At 47.0% G+C, this 15821-nt stretch overlaps 1 protein-coding gene across 1 annotated transcript in view; it reads left to right on the forward strand.

Annotated features, from left to right (window-relative positions):
- The window catches only part of WDR41 (WD repeat domain 41), a 579210-nt gene that overhangs the window by 345833 nt on the left and 217556 nt on the right, over positions 1-15821 (forward strand). The gene's annotated exons all lie outside the window — the stretch shown is intronic.

Here is a 15821-nt window from a genome sequence, read left to right on the forward strand (position 1 = left end):
GTCTCTTCTTTTGGACTCTCTTCCCATATGTGCGCTGATGACTTTCAGACCTTTGTGTCCCTCTCTTCTTTTCATGATTCTCTCCAAATCTATCCATGCAACTCTATTCTTTTCCTGATTTCTAAAACTCTATCCATACAATCCAATATTGGATGCACACACACTTTTTCTACACCTGAACGCCTCAAACCATTCTGTTCTTTCCAGCCTCCACCATCATAGCCCAGGCCCCCCTCCTTCCATTCTCTTCCCTCCTGCCTCCCTGTCCTTTTCGCCATCGGCTTGAAATGTGGGTTTCTTCTTCTTTTTCCCCTCTCGTCACACATTAGCACTGCTCGTTCCTATTGCTTCCAACTTTATAACCTTGGTAAAGCTTGCACTTTCCTCGCTTTTCATACTACCAAACTTCGATTACTACCCTGAAAACCCCTGTCTTTCACCACATCAATTTGAAAGGCTACCAAATGGCCTTATGTCTGCAGCAACAATATTTTATTGGGTGATTTTCAATCTTTTGTATCCACAGGGGAAGCATTTTTTCCAGAATGACTTGGTGATCTGTCAAAGTAAACAATACACTGATTCACGGTTGGATCTTTTGTTGGGTACCACGAGAGAGCATGGTCATACCATTAAAAAAAAAAGAAAAGTGTATGTTTCTGAATTCTTGCATGTATTGTATATGTATATGTAAATCGGTTAAATTCAAAGGGAGAAAAACATAAGGAAGAATTGGGCAATGTTGAAGTGAAAGGTGCTGTTAACATGGATAAATTGCTGTCAGTTTTGGGGACTACTATTCCCATATTTGTAAAGATGTTTTCGAACACGGCTTATAAAATGTGGGATCTTTGTAAAATGTGTATTGTATATTTGGAGCTGGGCATGCAAGTAGGACAACTAACACTACTCATTAATATTCATTTTAAAAGTGTGATCACCACAGATACTAGTGAGACAGGACCTGTGGGCATTACATATGCAGATTCAAGGAGGCCAAGAAAAAAAGGACTGGAGTTTCCCACCGACAATTGCTTGTGTTTGTAGGGATGGGGGTTGGCAAGGGGTACATTCTTAAATCTTTATTCATACACATCCCAAGCCAATATTAACTTTTAACATTAGTTGTGCATTGAACTCAAATATGAACGTAACATGAAGGTTACAATCAAGTAGATAAAACATGGCCAGCACGCATGCCGTGAGGACAGGCATCCACAGAGCTCCATCCGTGATCCTAAGTTAAATGAATAACTATCGCTAATTCCAAGCCTGCAACGCGAGGCAAAAACAGAATACTGCAGGGGAACCGATTGCCGGCACTCGACAGCAATCCTGGGTGGAATCGGAGAGCAGACGCCAGAAAACGAGAAGCCCGAAGCCGAGCCCCTAGGACTCCAAGATGGCGGCGCCCACCGCGGAGCGGAACTAAATCAGCCTCGGACCCCTGGGCCATCCTACGGACCACCGCAGCTGGGGGCGCCGCTGCGGATGAGCCAGCCACCTGCTCCACCGACCGCATCCCGGCCCAAGCGAGCGGACGCTTGAGAGTGTAGAACCGCAGCCGGGGACCGCTACGGCCGCGGCCCGAGGAGAGATTGGTGCGCGGGCGCGGCCTGGAAGGAGATCCGCCCGCTGAGGACGGGGAGACAGGAGACGAGGAGCTGCGCCCACGGCGCTGACCCGACTGCAAGCAGGTGAGACCGGGTAGGCGCACGGCTGAGCGGAATCACGGGGGGCGCACAAGAAGGCGGCGAGCCCCCATGTTTAACGCGGAACACGGGACCGGGATCCCTCCACATCCCTCCTTCACTCGACCACTCGAACTCGCCTCACACGACCTCCCAGCACCTGGGAGTGGGAGGAAGGCCTGCTTTATCTTGGCCCCTGGATAGTGGGAAGGCGCGGGGGCCTGCACCTAATAAAGCAGCCCACGCACACAATAATAAACGCACCACCGCAAAAGCTGAAGGCACAGGAGCGGCCTGGGGACCCCCCTGAGGGACTGCACTGAAAGCGGCTGAAGACCGTCAGCCCACCTGAAGCCTGGTGCCCCCCCAAACACACATTGGTCACTACGGGCAGGCAAATGCCCCCCCTCCAAGAGGACGGCAGCAACAGGACAATCAAGGGGCAACTATTAATGCATGACACACGGTCATAGGGATACCCTTCACTGGAACAAGCCTCAAGTAAACACAAGGCACCAGTAGTTGGGGCACCGAGAGGGACAAGGCCCGCCCAACACCGACTCGAAGACCAGCTTGAAACACACCCTATCAGCACAAACCAACGGGCAAGAAAGTGAGGCAGAGAAGCCCGCACTACAACCTAAGCAGCTGGTCACTGGCCAGATAGGGAACCCGGCCCAGGGATCCCACCGAGCAACACCAGATCTGCAGCACTAACTAACGGCACTAAATAAGGGCCACATAACCTGTGGATCAAGACCTGGAACAGGCCACCGAAGGGCCCTGGGGAGGGAGATGTCACCCCCCAAGGGCAAACTGAAACTGGTCACGATGGACTCTTTCACGACGGCCAAACCCCAGAGACAACCACAACAGGCCCAGGAAACCTTGGGGGAACCCCCACAACAGGAAGAGGATCTTAAACATGAGCAGGTCCTACAGGCAATATCGGCCCTCCGCACATCGGTGGAAGGGAAGATAGAGGAGGTGAAATCGGACATACAACTCATGCGTCAGGATGCTCGCAACCTCACTGAAAGGTTCACGACGGCAGAAAATACACTACAGGACACTGTGGAGGGTACCCAGGAATTGAAAACGAAAGTACAAGAACTTGAGCAAAAGGTGGCGAGGCTGGAGGCGCGCTCAGAAGATGCCGAGGGCTGAGCCGGCCGAAATAATACTCGCATATTAGGAGTTCCCGAGGACTTGGAGGGCCCAGACCCGACCGAGTTCATTGAGACACTGCTACTACAAGAGATAGGCCCAGGGAATCTTTCCCAGGGGTTCTCCGTGGAGAGAGCCCACAGATCCCTTCAGAAACGCCCACCGCCAGGCTCACACCCATGACCAATTATAGCCAAAATTCTGAATTTCCGTGATTGTGAAACCATACTACGATATTCAAGAGAAGGAGGAGAAATCAAACGGAAGGACTCGACAATAGTCATATACCCGGACTATACACCCACTGTGCAACGAGCAAGGAACTCCTTCATTCCAATAAAAGCACAATTACGGAAACTCAACCTAAAATACATGCTGCTATACCCGTCACGCCTCAAGGTCCTACACAAAGGCAGAGCGCCGAAGCAAATTTGTGGCTGGAACATAACAACCTGGCTGATGGCAAAGATGACACACCGAGAACAGAAATGGGATGACAACTTACCCGCCGAAACAAGAAAAACAATGAGACCTCCCCAAGCGAGGCCACCAAGGCGGACAATGAAACTACAGCGGAATTCTACTGAGACGAAAGCTGGATCGGACGAGAGCTCGAAGGATCGCACGAAGAAGCAACCCACCCCTATGGAAACAGTGTGGGCAATCTACCTACACATATCCTGATCCGGAAGGCTAGAAGTGGCCTGGAAGGCTCGGGAACCCCTGAGCGTTGCAAGTTGGAAGCAACTGCTGGGGGCAGTTTAAAGTTGCACTGTTTGCAGTTTCCATTCAAAAGAATGGACGTTACTACTGTTGGTAAGTCTCCGAAAGAGGAAAGAGGGAGAGGAGGGGATGAGCTGAGGGAGGGGGAAACCCACACCCTGACCCATACAGGGAAGGAATCATCAACACCAGTACCAGGCACATGGACACAAAGAAGGGGAGAACAGAACGACCACCATACCCGCTTTAAACCACCATGACCTCAACAGCAATTAAAATATTGACATGGAATGTGCGAGGTCTGGGGACATATATCCGCAGAAACAGAATCAAGACTTATCTGCATAGAAAAGGGGTGATGATGGCGCTATTACAGGAGACCCATTGCACGGCGGACTCACTGGCCTAACTCCAAACACACTGGGGAGGGCAGGGATTTGGCACAACATACTCCAAATATGCCAGAGGAGTGTACACCTGGATACACCCACAGCTCCCCTTTCGTCTGACCAAATCGGAAGTAGACCCGTAGGGAAGGTTTGTAATGATAAGGGGGCACATAGAGCAGACAGAAATATGCATAATGAACTCCTATTTCCCTAACAACAATATACCGGCCCACCTGGACTCACTATATCCCAAAATTGTGCAACATAGAGATAACCTGCTCATATGGGGGGGGGGATCTTAACTGTGTATGTGATCCGGCACTAGACAGATCCATTCCCCACCCGAAGGGCCCATCAGCAGCGACGATGGCACTGACCGCAATGATAGACGGGTTGGACCTGGCAGACGCATGGCGGGAAGCACACCCAACACTAAGAGGATACTCATACTACTCGTCCCCACATACGCTATACACGAGACTGGATCACATCCTCATAAGCAGGGAACATTTGCCCCAAGTGGAAGGAGCGCAATATTTGGGAAGAACCATATCTGATCACTCCCCACTCTTGGTAACATGGAACCACAATGGCCCTAGACCCCCGATTCCCATGTGGAAAAGGCCAGCGGAAGCTCTCAAAGACCTAGCTACATAGAAATTAATGTGGGAAGCGTAGAGCATAGCAGCACGGTGTGGGATGCCCTGAAAACAGTGATAAGGGGGGAAATCATTGCGAAGGCAAGGGGAATCAAAAGACAGCTCAGGAGGGACCTAGATCAGCTGGAGAAGGAGATAGAAAAATTGGAAGCAGCGCCCACAGGGGCTAGTAATAGGGAAACGGAACTTCGGAAACTCAGGGAAGAAAATGATATGGCGTGGAGTAGACTAGAAAAGCTTGACTACACGGCCAAAATGAATAGAACACACACTGAGGCGGGCAGACCGGGCAGGCTGCTGGCCTGGCTATGCCGAAGGGAACACCCCAGGCACCCTACCACCTCACTGCAAGATGAGGATGGGAACATACATCACATGCAGCAGAACATAAACGACACCTTTAAACGCTTCTATGCACAACTCTATTCACATGAGGAACAAGTCCCTCTAGGACAGATAACTGACACTCTGGATGAGATAGGGCTCCATAAGATGTCCCCCGAACAAGCTCTGATACTAGACGCTGCAATCACGCTCGAAGACATAACAGGCCATCAGGTCCCTGGCCACAAGCAAGGCGCCTGGAACCGACGGTCTGCCCTCAGAGTTTTATAAAGCTTATGAGCTATCCCTTACACCTCTGCTACATAAAGTATACCAAGAGGCATACGAGAGGGGAGTACTGCCCGAAAGCATGAGGGAAACACTAGTGGTCCCGATCCTCAAGCCAAACAAGCCGGCAGGTCTATGTGATTCCTACCGCCCATTGGCAATGTTAAACTATGATGCGAAAATCTTAACTACAATACTAGCCAAGCGACTGTCCAGAATAATAGGGGACATAATACACACCAACCAGAGCGGCTTCATACCAGGCCGAAATACATCAATGAATCTGCGCAGGCTACAACACATCATGGCGCAAACTAATGAAGACGGGAGCTCATATGCACTAATGTCCCTAGATGCCATAAAGGCGTTTTACTCCATCTACTTGGAGTGTCTCGAGGCCGTGCTCAAGGGATTCGGCTTCGGACCCGGGTTTATTAGATGGGTTCAGATACTATACACCAGACCAAGAGCTAGAGTGAAGTCCGGGAAATATGTTTCAGAAGCCTGGGACATACAAAGAGGGACCAGACAAGGCTGCCCGTTATCCCCAATGCTGTACATATTGGGGCTGGAACCTATAGCAATCTATTTAAGGAAGCAGTTCTTTGACGCTGGTATAAGGCTAGGAGGGGTAGACCACATCATCTCGCTTTACGCAGATGACGTCCTCATATATGTTAGAGATCCACAACTAAACGTACCCACCATGCTAGAAGTCCTGGATAACTACTCCAAAGTATCCGGTATCCAATTCAGCAAGTCAAAATCCTGCATGTACCCCCTGGCGGCCCTGAAACGCGCAGACATAGGGGCACTTCCGATGGTAGGGATTAAATGGCAAACCACCACATTCAGATACCTAGGCATCCAGATAATGCACACCCCACACTAATGCATGAACACAACACAAAGGGAGCACTCCCAGCCCTGCGCAGGTCCATGAGCTTTTGGTCACGACTCCCCCTGTCAATGATGGGGAGGGCCTCAATAGTCAAAATTATTGTATTACCGCGATTCCTATATGGGTTTCAAAACGTACACTATTATATCAAAAAATCTTTTTTACGACTGCTGGAGTCACTGATAAAGGAGTTCATATGGGGAGAAAACAGGCACAAAATAGCGCTGTTGACACTAACCCTGCCATACGCACAGAGCGGCATTCAGCTTCCTAATTTAGAAAAATATTACTTAGCAGCCCAACTTAGCTTTGTATCTAAATGGTTTTCTGACGAACCTACCGATGAAAATCCCCTGCTACAGACCATGAGTCTCCCCCTCCACCTGAAAGAACTGGTCTGGGTACCCTCCAAGCTGCTGGGAAGAGCACCCCACATAGTCACCCTGGGGAGGGACATATAGCGCAGAGCGAGAACACTCACTCACACGAAATCCCACTGCTTGCAGATCTATACACAACGGCCACCGACCTGAACCAAACCAGATCATGGGAAAGGGAGGGGGTGTACGCCTGGGGAGAACTATACGAGGAAGGCACCTTCAGAGAATTTGCCACGCTACAGGACAAAGAAGGCATTCACCCGGGACAGTTCCTCTGGTACCAGAAGCTCCGTGCCGCGGCACGAAGTAAATGGGAAACATGGCCGGAAGAACCGGACACTGAATCACTATTAACCTTGCTATACAACATGGGAGAGGGATGCAGACCAATATCCCAAATATACAGACACCTGAGTGATATACCTAACCCCTGAAGCATGGAGATGAAAAGCACATGAGAAATAGATATAGGCAGAGAATTGACAGAGGGGGAGTGGAACAGAGCGCTCATATTTCCCAAAGAGGTGTCAAGTACCACCGATTCCGGCAAATACAGATGAATGTACTGCATTGAACTTACCTAACTCCGAAACGGATAGCCACATTTAGCAGACAAACGCAGTCAAACTGTACCTGGTGCACGAGGGAAGAAGCAGATCTAATCCATATGATGTGGGAATGCCCCAAAACGAAGACACTGTTGGAAAAAGTGAAACAGACATGCGAGAAAACAGGCATGACCAAATACAAATGGTCACCCGAGGAGTGTTTGTTGGGAACCTATCCCAGATTAGCCAAGTTAAAGCACACAGTCAGACTTATGGACATAGAGTGCATATTGGCCAAACGAACAATAGCCATGTCCTGGAAAAAAACAGCTGGACCACAATATAAAGCATGGCAAGGAGAGACAGAACAATGGTTGCTGGCCGAGACTAAGGCCTGGGAAGAAAGTGTGGCCAGATCTACAGACGAGTCCAGCAGAGCCCTCGAGGCATGGAAAGAACTCACTAGGCACATGCTTCTCCCCACCGACGACAAGCCACCCTGAGCCAATGCCCCGAAACGAACATACCTGCAAGTCAGGCAAGGAGACCTAATGGGACCCAAAAGAGACACTATGAGCCCCGGGAAAGCACCCCCCCCCACACCCCATGAGCAACCTGATCGACCTTTTCCATTCTCCCCTCCCCCCTGGTACGAAGGAAGCTGAAACATGGGAAAATATCAAGGAGACAGTTGTTGTTTGTTAAAGTTAAAAGTAAAATGTATTGCATTTGAGCATGGCTAAGGCACAATGTGGAAGATATGTAACCGCTATTATTGAAAATGCCAATAAACAAATTTTAAAATAAATCAAGTAGATAAAACATGTCATCGCCAATTCATGCCAATAGTACATCACCAATTAAATAATTAACACATACATTTAAAGAGGTTCATTTGCGGTGGTAGGATCTGCATGCATAGTATCACTTCACCCTTAGAGACTGAAGAAGGCTAAAACTGTTTACTCACACTGAAATTATCCCTTGACATCAGGGTCTGTTGTTCCCACAAATATAATCAATACTTTGGTTTTGACTAAATACTGTTAGGCCTCAATGATTTAGTTGTTAAAGTATAGTTCTCATCGAATAGCAGCAAAGAAGTGGGCACCACTCAAGGATATAATCCTTACTCAAATATTGATTTTTTAGAAAATTAGTTTCTTATGTGATTTCATGTCCAAAGATTGTAAAAGGGAGCCAGCTGAGATAAATAAGGAGACACCCAAATTCAAACTCAACTAAAAAAGCAAAAGACCAAGTACGCAACAAGGTCACTCAGCCGCTCTCCAGAAAACCCAATCCGGGTAAATTGATAATGCAAATTTTTCAAAAGTTTAATGTATTTCCGAAAATATATGTTCACATATAATAACCACGATGGTCCATTGATTTTTCAAAAAAAGAGTTTTTATCAACAAGTAGTTGCGTAAAAGCATAATAATCCGCCTCGTGGTGTGAGGCGTTGCTAATGTTTATTTAGCGAGGAAGGAAAAGCCACTTAGCATCTCATATCAGACTAAAACATTTGCCAATGCATTTCGGATTCATATATCCTTCTTCAGGGCGAGTCTGCAAATAGTACATGTGTCATTCCATAATATTCCAAAATTAGTGTATCGACAATAATCATATGAATAAAGTAAATAACACACCAATAGTTGTAGTGGTGGAAAAGGTCAAGATTGATAGATGCGGATAACAGGAAACAGAAAAAGAAGAAACCAGCAGTGAGAAGGCTGATGCATATGAGATTGACAGAAATAAGAAGTTCGAATAGCATTTACCTGACTGAGTGGTAAAATGCTTGCATACGTGGTGGCTTGATGTGCGAAAACATGTAGACGGCAGTGAACTGCCCGGGAAAATGTCAGCGCCGTAGCGCAGTCTTCGGAATAGGCTGAAATGTAATGAAAGTACCATAAGCTATAGAAGCAGACAGGTGCGATCAGTGTAGAAAAATCTTTAAGAAGGCTTACCGTGAGACCAGCGAGCGGTGGAACTGTCCCTCTCGCTAGCTCGCCTGAAACTGCGGTGCACGCATCGGCGCGTTGTCAAGACAACGCCTCTTAAATATTCCACGTGACCGCGCTCCCGAAGGACACGCGGCTAGGGATAACAGACTGTGTGTGGATCTCCGGAAGGGAGTGCAAAGTAAAAAATTAATTATCTTTCTATCAAAAGGTGATCACGGAATAATGGTGACTCAAAATTATAATAATATAATTAATGGAAAACATGGAAACAGAAGAAATACTGCCATTTGAAGCAGAAGAAAAGAAGAGTAAAGACAAGCGATGGCAAAAGGTGTGAAAGTAAGATGGCAACTAATAAGGTGTCCAATCCAGGAACGGGCTACTAAATATGTTAAGCACAGTATACATGATATTAGTAACACATAGTTGTGGAATTACACTCTGAAATTACAATCGACATCTCCAAGATTTAAACTACATTACTATGTCATATGAAGATATAGAAGGATTATCGAACAAATGCGCAGAAACCTTAGGGCTTTCATCTGAGGAAGCAAACGCCATTTTGAAATTAATCAGTGATACATCAATTGGCACACATGGGACTGCACCTAAAGATCCTGCGAAACAGATTAGACAGCTAGAATACTTGATACGTAAAGAAATCAACAGAAAATTACATGCGATTACATTAGGACGCTACTTTAAGAACCAACGCATTCCTAGAGGCCTACGTATACAACTTCGGCCAACCTTGTGCAAGGAAAGTAAGGAGTTTGTCCGTAAATGGGAGGCTATTTTAAACAAATGTTCATTGGATCTGATTCTGTTAACCATCCAAGAACTCTCCAAGAATTTGACGACATTAAAGACAGAGATTGAAGATATTGAGAAAGAACTAACCGCTTCATTAGGAAAAGAGGAATATGATACCATCTTGCTAGATGTCAATACTAAGCTTGAAGACTACAAAGCAGAACTAGAACAGAAAAAAGTCAAAAAATTTAAACGTGATACTTACGATTACATTAATGATGAAGTATATACATGGATGGAACGGTATGGTTCTGTAACACCTAAGAAACCATTTAAATACACGTCAGATAATACCAGCAGCTCCGATTCGGAAGCTCAGAGAGAATCTGAAACTTCCACAGAACGGACCACGGAGGAGCTTAATACAGCTACCGGCTCCACAACACAAGCACCTTCCTCTTTGCCTTTTTTGGGCGCCCGCCCAAAAGAACGCGCAGGGGGAGGAGGAAACCAAAAGAACAGACCACAAACCAGATTTCAACTAAGGAAAACTTAGTGATCAACATATCTAGCCGACCACTGACAGGAGCAGAGGAAGACACGTTACAAAAAGGTTTGAGTTTTGTACCCACTTACGGTACCACTCTCTTCAACACGAAAATTGAGCTCTATAAATTCGTTAGAAAATTGAAATTGAAGGTCTTCTTCGAAGAACTAGAAGTTCAAGAAAAACCACCCATTGGTCCAGATTTTCAAGAATTCAGAGAAAAGAGCGACTTTGTGCCACCCATCACTGTTCCTTCCATCGATATTTTTCAGAAACTAGTTACCCGTGACTTGGAGAGAATTAGCTATAAGAATCCTCCCCATAAGAATCTGAAACCTCACGAAATGAGACTCATTAGAGACCTGTATGGCGATAAGAAAATAACCATTCGCCCAGCGGACAAAGGTGGAGCGTTAGTTATCCAAAACACGGTGGACTATGACGCAGAGTGCAACAGGCAACTTCAGGACAGGACAATTTATGCCACCCTAGACCGTGATCCTACTGTTACGATTAAACAAAATCTCAAGACCCTATTAGACAAGGCCTTCGAACTAGAGTGGATAAACGAACACACCCAGAAGTTTTTGCTTAAAGATCATCCAAGGATACCAAACTTCTATACTTTACCTAAGATTCATAAGCACCCCACCAACCCTCCAGGAAGACCAATTGTGGCTGGCATGGAAAGTATTAATCAACCACTGGGCGTCTACGTCGATTTTTTCCTACAGCCTTTAATTCAGAAAACATCCACATATACTCGTGACACCACCCACTTTTTACAGAAACTTAGCTCCATTATTCCTGAACAAGGCGATTGGTTGTTTACTATAGATGTTAGAAGCCTCTACACATCTATACCACATGATCTAGGATTAGAAGCTGTGGAATGGCTACTGCTACAAGCACCTGACATACGAGCACAAAAGGAGTTTCTATTAGCCCTCTTACAATTCATATCAGAAAATTCCTACTTTCAGTACCGTAATCGGTTCTACTTACAAACCTCTGGAACATCTATGGGGGCAACAATGGCACCCTCATACGCCAACAGCTTCATGTATAAATTTGAGACTGATAATGTGCTGAGTAATCAACTTTGGAAAAATGACATCCGCCTATGGACTCGCTACATCGATGATATCTTTGGAGTGTGGAGGGGCACCAAGACGGCCTTTGACACCTTCTTTGAATATCTCAACAGTATTGATCAACGCATCCAATTCACTAGAGAGGTTTCACAGGATACGATTACCTTTTTGGATGTCTGCATCAAGAGAGAGACTGCATCTTATCTTCCGGAAACCGACAGACCGTAACAATCTGTTACACCGCTTGAGTTTTCACCAGCCCAGTTTACTCAAGAACCTTCCATACAGTCAACTGCTTAGGGTTAAGAAGATTGTTAGCGACCCCGAGGATTGTGCAGTCCAACAACAGATTATGAAAGAGAAATTTCTAGCCCGGGGCTATAAACAAACAGAACTCGACATAGCATCTAATAGGGTCAGTACCCTGACACGAGAAATTTTGTTATCTACCCAAAATCCCAGAAATAAGAGAGAACTAAAAACACCGGTATTTGTTTCTAAATTTTCAACTCAGAGCAGCAGGATTAAGAAAACCATTAGTAAGCACTGGGGGATTTTGAAGAATGATGTCCGAGTACAAAGTTTATTCACTGAATTACCGGTATTTGCCTATCAACGTAGCAGGAACCTGAGAGATGAACTGGTATATACTAGACCCCCCTTGAAAGAATCTGTAACCCAACGCACTGGGACATACCCTTGTCTCCACTGCACCAATTGTAATTCAGTAATTAAAGGAGACTTTATCAACCATCCCAGAACAGGGGAAAAGATTCCGCTCAAGAACTATGGCACTTGTGATAGCACCAATATAATCTACGGCATCAAATGCCCGTGTGGAAAATTCTATGTGGGACAATCCACAAGAATGGCTAAAATGAGGTGGAATGAGCATCGCTCATGCATCTGGACTGCTAACACCAACTCTGCTGTAGCCCGCCACTGGATGGAGAATGGTCATAATTTGACCCAAATCAGATTTGTGATCTTGGAGGTACTGACTAAGAATAATCCTCACGAAGATTTGAACCAGCGGTTGAACCGAAGAGAGACATTTTGGATCGACAAACTTGGGAGTTTGGTTCCCCATGGAATGAACGAGGAGATTAATTATCACTGTTTTCTATAATTTTGCATTTTCTTTGATTTTATGGACATGTTTCTAGCTATTATATACTGTGAATTTCCATGTGACTGATCTATTTGTGTCCTCCCCGCTACGTCTCCTGGACATTTGTCTGGGACCCAAGGTGGCGTTTTGCGCCACCATAGCAGTGGGGAGGCTTGTGCCATCAGTGTTCCTCTCTTTGGTGTCGTCACTGTTCGACACTGCATATTGTATGTCGATTGTAATTTCAGAGTGTAATTCCACAACTATGTGTTACTAATATCATGTATACTGTGCTTAACATATTTAGTAGCCCGTTCCTGGATTGGGCACCTTATTAGTTGCCATCTTACTTTCACACCTTTTGCCATCGCTTGTCTTTACTCTTCTTTTCTTCTGCTTCAAATGGCAGTATTTCTTCTGTTTCCATGTTTTCCATTAATTATATTATTATAATTTTGAGTCACCATTATTCCGTGATCACCTTTTGATAGAAAGATAATTAATTTTTTACTTTGCACTCCCTTCCGGAGATCCACACACAGTCTGTTATCCCTAGCCGCATGTCCTTCGGGAGCGCGGTCACGTGGAATATTTAAGAGGCGTTGTCTTGACAACGCGCCGATGCGTGCACCGCAGTTTCAGGCGAGCTAGCGAGAGGGACAGTTCCACCGCTCGCTGGTCTCACGGTAAGCCTTCTTAAAGATTTTTCTACACTGATCGCACCTGTCTGCTTCTATAGCTTATGGTACTTTCATTACATTTCAGCCTATTCCGAAGGCTGCGCTACGGCGCTGACATTTTCCCGGGCAGTTCACTGCCGTCTACATGTTTTCGCACATCAAGCCACCACGTATGCAAGCATTTTACCACTCAGTCAGGTAAATGCTATTCGAACTTCTTATTTCTGTCAATCTCATATGCATCAGCCTTCTCACTGCTGGTTTCTTCTTTTTCTGTTTCCTGTTATCCGCATCTATCAATCTTGACCTTTTCCACCACTACAACTATTGGTATGTTATTTACTTTATTCATATGATTATTGTCGATACACTAATTTTGGAATATTATGGAATGACACATGTACTATTTGCAGACTCGCCCTGAAGAAGGATATATGAATCCGAAATGCATTGGCAAATGTTTTAGTCTGATATGAGATGCTAAGTGGCTTTTCCTTCCTCGCTAAATAAACATTAGCAACGCCTCACACCACGAGGCGGATTATTATGCTTTTACGCAACTACTTGTTGATAAAAACTCTTTTTTTGAAAAATCAATGGACCATCGTGGTTATTATATGTGAACATATATTTTCGGAAATACATTAAACTTTTGAAAAATTTGCATTATCAAAGTATAGTTCTCATCCATTTAATTGCAGATAGCCTTACCATTTAGCCATTGCTCTGGAGAGATAGTCTCCTAAATCAAACCACGCCTATGCACCATTCAGACAGTAGGAGAGCCAACCTCACATTTGTTTAACTTTTTCTTACAAATATGCCTGGTCAACCCCCAGTTGATCTAGGCTTAAGTGGCTGGATGAACTCCCCAGTTCAGAGTTTTTCCAACTTTGTCAGTGATCACTTGCCAAAATGTGTGAGGAGCGGACTCGCAAAACTTTGCACAAGGATTGATGGCCACAGGAGCTGAGCGCAGAAGAAAGATGCAGGCCTACTGGAGACCGATCCGAACACGGTGAGTGTCACACTGCAGGTGCAGAAAACACAAAGCATGTTTCTCAGCATGGGCGTGGCTTAAATAGTCTCTGGGTATCCCAGGTGTCTCTGGGCTGAACCACACCCAAAAGACTAGACTGCACATGCAGTTCTGGGAACCGAAATATGTAGGGGATCTATTTTGTCCCCATCAAAGCACTACAAGCCTGGTGCCACAAGCGCCATGTCTGACACCAAGTGGGTCTTTGGAGGGATGGAGAAGCCCTTGAGGGCCAGGTAGGTGATCGTGGCCTGGCTCCAGCCTGACATCTGTGGAGGGCTGGGGACATAAGGGGCAGGAATCGTGACAGTGAGGCCAAAAGGAAGAAGGTCCTCTCGGTCCCGTTACTTGACGACATCTGGGACGAGGGGCTGTTGCTCCTGAAGAACCTGTCCACGACCCCTGCCAAGAGAGACCAGTACGAGAAGAAGTACCGGGTCCCAGATTCCGCCCCTCTGTGCCGTAGGGCGCAGCCGACCCCGGATTCGGTCGTCTCGGCAGCGGCCAAGAAGAAGGCGGCAGGGGCTACGGCTTCGACTTCAACCTCCCCCCTGGACCGTGAGGGGAAGAAACTGGACGCCATGGGGCGACGGGTCATCTCGGCGGCGGCGATGACGATTAAGGCAGCCAACGCCCTAGCGATCGTGGCCCGCTACGACACGGAGCTTTGGTATAAGATAGCTCCTCTGCTGGACTTCCTCCCGGACGACAAGAGGGTGGAGGCCCTGGAGATCCTGCAGGAAGGCGAGGTGGCATCGGACCATACCATAACGGTGGCCACGGACATTGCTGACACGGTTTCCGCCAGTTGGGCAACTGTGTTTGTCTTCGACGGCGTGGTTGGCTCAAGGCGACCTATTTCCGCCAGGATGTGCAAACCAGAGTTTTGGACATGCCCTTCGACTGGAACAACCTATTTGGCAAGACAGTGGACGAGTCACTGCAGGCCATCAAGGCCGACACAGAGGTGGCCCGGGCCTTGGGGATTTTGCAGCAACGACGGCCGCCCTTTCGGGACTCTGGAGGCAAGCGTGGTGCCTCCCAGGGATTCGGCGGTGGCTCCTCGACGTACCGCCTCGACGTACCACCAGGCGGCCCGCTCGTCATCGCAGGAGGCCTACAGAGGACGCAACAAGTCAGGAGGATCTTGTCGTTGTTGCCAAGGAGGCCAAGGCGGCAATGCCACTTCCAAGCAGGACTAAACCGGCCGTAGCGTCAGGCCCCCACCTGAGCACCCCGGTGGGAGGCCGGCTGGCCAAGTTAGTCAGTGTGTGGGAGTCCATCTCCAACGACCGATGGGTGCTGGATGCCCTGGCCCGCGGGCACACTCAAGTTTCTAAAGAAGTGCCCCCGCATTCTACCCTTGGCCAGTAAGGAAAACCACGTCCCTCAACTGCTGCTGGAAGTAAGGGCGATGCTGAAGAGGGGAGCCATTGAGCACGTCCCAAAGACACTCCAGGGCTCCGGAATGTACTCGTGGTACTTCCTCGTAAGAAAGAAGACCGGCGGTTGGCGACCCATCCTGGACCTTTGTCGTTTAAACAAGTA

The sequence above is a fragment of the Ambystoma mexicanum genome, chromosome 6p, assembly GCF_040938575.1.
Source record: "Ambystoma mexicanum isolate Mex_15411 chromosome 6p, UKY_AmexF1_1, whole genome shotgun sequence".
Taxonomy (NCBI): domain Eukaryota; kingdom Metazoa; phylum Chordata; class Amphibia; order Caudata; family Ambystomatidae; genus Ambystoma; species Ambystoma mexicanum.